General features: G+C 33.6%; 1 pseudogene; it reads right to left on the bottom strand.

The window, feature by feature from the left end:
* Window positions 1-4530: 4530 nt before the first annotated feature.
* On the bottom strand, window positions 4531-5314 carry LOC124885772 (annotated as a pseudogene).
* Window positions 5315-5840: the final 526 nt, after the last annotated feature.

Below are 5840 nucleotides of genomic sequence, written 5' to 3'. Positions count from 1 at the left end.
ATTCTCACTTTCAATTGAATGAGGAAGAGAAAGAGGCAAACGTTTTGACCTTTATTGTAACCTTAAAGCCAAAAGAAAAAAATATTTTCAGCCTTAATACCCTTTAATGCCGAAAAGTTTTTCAGCTTTAAATCTATCATAATGCCAAAATTAATTCTTAATTCTTTTATTCCTTATTTACAGAAGACCGGTAAATATTACCTCTTCTATAACTCCTTTTCTTTTTCAAATTTGATTAGTTAATCATGCATAGTAGGGACCGCAGATTTATTAACTGAGGCTTCCAATTATGATATTAATTCGATAGTGAATGAATTATCATATCATAATAAATTACATATTATTCCACTAAAAATCTATAATTGCACTCCTCGATTTAATTCAAAATCTATCATTACATCTTATTTAGCTCCCCATGTTAGAATTATCGACACCAATCAATTAAATTAAATTCTCTGAAAATTTTAAATCATTGATTAATTTAATCCTTTATTTATAATGCTTAACTTATTTCACATGACGGATACAATCCACCTGCAGGGTTTTCAAGTGAAAACTAATAAGCAATCATAAAGGGGTGTCTTCTATCTCAAGTATGAGACATGGTTCTATCAACTAATTAATATTTCACTAAGTGATTCGTCATCATCCAACCTATCAGGAATATGTTGACTTACAAAAGAGTCTTACCTTTTAATAGATTAAAACGATAAAACAAACCACATAGATCATAATAATTATATCAAGATTAAGAGTATAAGTACATGTAATGGTCTAGAGAAATAGTTTATTAATATTCAGAATAGAAATGAATATCTCTAATTGGTCTGTTCAATACATACGAAATGTACTAGCACAAGAAGTCGGAATATTACCACTCCCATAATTAAGACCAAATTATATTTAATCTTGTGCTACAATCATCAAGATGTTTGTCCTACCTCCTCTTTGATTGTGAACGTTAATTTATTACTTATAAGAACCGACAATTTTAATCTTCCGTGCATGAGTTACAATACTCCATACACAAAATTGTCTACTATATAAGCAAAGGACACACATGTTAACACAATGATCTATTCAAAGAAAGATTTTATTAATATAATAAATTATCTTTACATGGGATGAAAATATAATACTTTAACACAAAATACATGGTTAATAGTATATCCTAACAATCTCCCACTTATACTCATAAGCATGAATGCATAACTTTAACACCCATTTCTTCCACATGCTTATCAAAAACCTTCTGGGTTAAGCCCTTTGTAAATGGGTCTGCCAAATTGTTATTCGACTCAATCTTCAAAACTTTTACATCACCCCTTTGAGTTATATCCCGAATCAAGTGATATTTTCTCTCAATATGCTTACTTCTTTTATGGCTTGTGGTTCTTTTGAGTTTGCAACTGCACCACTATTGTCACAATAAAGTGGTAGTGGTGTTTGAACCGAAGGAATAACTCCAAGCTCTTTCAGAAAGTTATCGAGCCAAACAACCTCTTTAGCCGCCTCAGAGGCAGTTACATATTCGACTTTCATGGTGGAATCAACAACACATGATTCATTAATACTCTCCAAACAATTGCTCCACCTCCTAAAGTAAACACATATCCTGAGGTAGATTTTCTAGAATCTTTATCCGACTGAAAATCTGAATCAGTATACCCAATAGGTACAATATCCCTAGAGTGAAAAAAATATATGTAATCCCTATTCCTTTTAAGGTACTTGATTATATGCTTAACCACAGTCCAATGTTCTTGTCCGGGATTAGACTAAAATCTGCTAACCATGACAACAACAAAGCATATATCTGGTCTAGTGCACAACATAGCATACATGAGGCTCCCTACAGCAGAAGCATAAGGGACCACCTTCATTCTCTCTATCTCATCGGTCGTTTTGGGCGACTATTCTTTTGATAGAGTAATTCCATGCCTAAAAGGAAGGAATTCCTTTTTGAAATTTTGCATGCTAAATCTTGCAAAAATAATATCAATATAAAGTGCTTGAGATAAGCCTAATATCCTTTGTTTAAGATCTCGCATAAGTTTGTTCCCAAGGACATGAACCGCTTCTCCTAAGTCTTTCATATCAAAACGCGAGGACAACCACTCCTTAATAGAATTCAACATGCTCACATTATTTCCTATGAGCAAAATGTCATCTACATACAAAATCAAAAATGCTACTCTGTCTCTATCCCATTTTTTATAAATGCATGACTCATTTTCACATTGATCAAAACCAAAAGTCTTAATCGAATTGTCAAAATAAGTATTCTATGCTCTAGATGCTTGTTTCAAACTATAAATGGATTTCTTAAGTTTACAAAACTTATGTTCATTACCACTTTCCATGAAACCTTCTGGTTGTGCCATATAAATGCACTCATCAAGACTTCTATTTAGGAAAGCTGTCTTGACATCCATTTGCCAAATCTCATAATCATAATGAGCAGCAATGGATAAGAGAATCCTAATGGATTTAAGCATAGCTACTGGCAAAATTTTTTCCTTATAATCAATTCCTTCTTTTTGAGTAAACCCTTTTGCAACAAGCCTAGCCTTAAAAGTTTGCACTTTTCCATCCACACCTCTCTTTTTCTTATAGATCTATCTACAACCACTGGGTTTGACTCCCGTAGGTGGTTGTACAAGTTCCCAGAATTGATTGAAATACATAGATTTCATTTCAGATTTCATAGCAGCAACCCACATTTTAGCATCTTTATCATGTAGTGCTTCGGCGTAATTAAGGGGTTCCATATTAGGCTCCTCAGGGATTCTATCCTACGATTCTCCCAAGAGCGCAAATGTTAAATATTTTCTAATAATTCTCCCACTACGACGACTAGTCACTACAGGATCTGCTACATTTGGAACTAAATTTTGAACACTCTCAATGTCTTCCTGTACTATGCCAGGTTCCTCGACATTACCCTAAATATTTTCCTCCACAATTGCAGGCTACTCGACGTTACTCCCACTATTTTGAGGTAGTGTAATGTCAAGTATTTGCTCTTGTGCAACCTCTTGTCTATTGACATTTCTCCTACTACATGGATGTAGTGGTATGTCAATAACGGTTTTTGGAAATTGTTCTTGTGTTTCATTATTTGTTATTCTATTGCCTGATTCTTGTAAAACAATTTTACTTCTAGGAACGTGGTTCATTAAATAATCCTCTTCAAGAAATCTGGCATTTTTTGAAATAATTACCTTCTGTTCCTTAGGACAATTAAATAAACCCCTTTTCATCCCTTTTGGATATCCAATAAAAATACACACTTCTGTCCTAGATTCTAATTTATCAGTTTTTCCTTTTAGCACATGTGCTGGACAATCCCAAACCCGAATATGTCGTAGACTAGGCTTGTGCCCACTCCACAATTCAGATGGGGTTAAAGGTACTGATTTTGAAAGAACCAAGTTCAGAATATAATTTGCAGTTTCTAAGTCATAACCCCAAAAAGAAAAGGGCAAATCTGAATAACTTAACATTGATCTAACCATTTCCATAAGAGTTCTATTTCAGCATTCTGCCACACCATTTTGTTGTGGTGATCTCGGAGCAGAATATTGAGATGTAATTTCTGATTCTGATAAGTATTTAATAAATTCCGCAAAAAGGTATTCACCACCACGATCAGATCGAATGTATGGATATGTTTGTTATGTCTCTTTTTTGTTTCCATCTTAAATTCTTTTAATTTTTCAAAGCATTCAAATTTACGGCGCAATAAATATATCCATATTTTGAGTAATCATCTGTGAAAGTCACAAAATACTCAAAACCACCTCTTGCTTGTATATTCATAGGACCACACAAATTAGTATGAATTAATTCTAACTTATTACCGACTCTATTTCCTTTGGAAGGAAAATATCTCTTGGTCATTTTACCTTCTAAACAGGATTCACAAGTTGGAAGTGCCTCCACTTTCAATGAACTCAAAGGTCCATCAGAAACCAACCGTGAGATCCTATTTAAGTTAATATGACCTAGATGTAAGTGTCATAAGTATGTTTTACTCAATTCTGAAATGCATTTTCTTTTATGTGATTGATCAATATTATTAAGTTCCATTGTTTGTAGCATATTATGGGAAACATAAAATACAAAAAAATCATGTATTCTAGGAGCAGAAAAAATAAAATACTTATTAAACTTAATAATTACACAATTATTAGCAAAATAAACATTGTAACCAGCATCCATTATTCTTGAAACTGAAAGTAAATTCCTTCTTCTAGAAGGTACTAAAGAACGTTATTCAGTCTTGAACTCTAGAACAACTAACTGAAATAGAAATATTTCCTATCGCTAAGACTGGTGCTAGTTCCCCATTTGCTTGAAACACGTTCAGTTTATTTTCACTTAGGAGTCGTGTTTTCTGAAACTCCCGCAAGGATGTGCAAATATGATTAGTGGCTTCCAAATCCATAGCCCAAAATTGGATAGAAATAGCCGCTAAAAATGTTTCAAAGATATATGAAAAAAATGTACCTTGCTTATGCATCTTAGCTATGTAGCCGGAACAATGTTTCTTATAATGACCAGGTTGCTTGCAATGATTGCATTTACCCTTAGGCTTAGCCACACCACCATTAGCACCTGGAACCTTATGAGGCTTTTTTTTTTCTTTTCGCCTTTTGTCTTAGAATTCGAAGACAAATATTTGTCAACCATCAACGCCACAGGAGGATCTTATTGCTTAATGATAGATTCTGCCGCTTGTAGCTCATTCAACAGTTTCTCAAGAGATAAGTCCATCTTATTCATGTTATAATTCAAGTGAAACTACTGAAAACTATCTGGCAGAGTCTGTTGGACCATCTCAACCTGAGATTCCTTATCAATAACCGCACCAAGAATTTTTTAGCTCGTTCAATAGACTCATTATTTTGAGAACATGTTCCCTTACCGAAGTTTCTTCAACCATTTTAGTGGTCAAAAGAGCTTTCATAGCCATCTGCTTTGCAGCATGATTTTGCTCACCAAACATCTCTTTGAGAGATTTAAGTAAATCATAAGCAGTAGTCATAGACTGATGTTGATGCTGCAACACATTTGCCATAGAGGCAAGAATATAGCATCTTGCCATCTCGTCAGCCTTGAGCCACTTATCGTAGGCTTTAATCTCATCATCAGTGGGTTCATCCGACTTAACAGGACATTCCTTAACCAACACAAATTTAAAGCCCTCAGTAGTAAGAATAATATCCAAATTACGTTTCCAGTCCACATAGTTAGGGCCTTCTAATTTATTTTGATTCAGGATAGAAGTTAAGGGATTGAATGAAGACATGGTTAATTTGTTATATAATCAAATTAAAATAGATCATTAGACATGCTGCAGAATAATAAAATTCTTCAAAACCACATCACATATATAACCATGCACATAAACAGTTAGAATCGTTAGGGAAACTTAACCATTTAAGCAAATATACATGTAATGTTAGATATTTTATCTCTTAAATAAAACAGAACCAACTCAGTTGGAGAGTCAACTGTTGATTTAAGTTAGATAAATATCATATTTCATAAGACTCTGATACCAATTGTTAGAACATGTACAGCGGAAGCAATAATTCTATAGGATCAATAACTTACATAATATCTAGATAACATAACCATAACGAGAATAAAAAAACTTACCTTTTGCTTTCCAGGACTGTGATCTTCTACTACTTTCTGATTAACCTTATTAATCAACCTTGTGTGGGCAAGTACTTTTTGGATTGGAGAGGAATCATCGAATTCAAAAAAATCAGCCTCTACTTATTCTCACTTTCAATTGAATGAGGAAGAGAAAGAGGCAAACGTTTCGA

This window comes from Capsicum annuum, chromosome 7 (assembly GCF_002878395.1).
Source record: "Capsicum annuum cultivar UCD-10X-F1 chromosome 7, UCD10Xv1.1, whole genome shotgun sequence".
Taxonomy (NCBI): Eukaryota; Viridiplantae; Streptophyta; class Magnoliopsida; order Solanales; family Solanaceae; genus Capsicum; species Capsicum annuum.
This window is presented reverse-complemented; position numbering and strand designations above follow the sequence as displayed.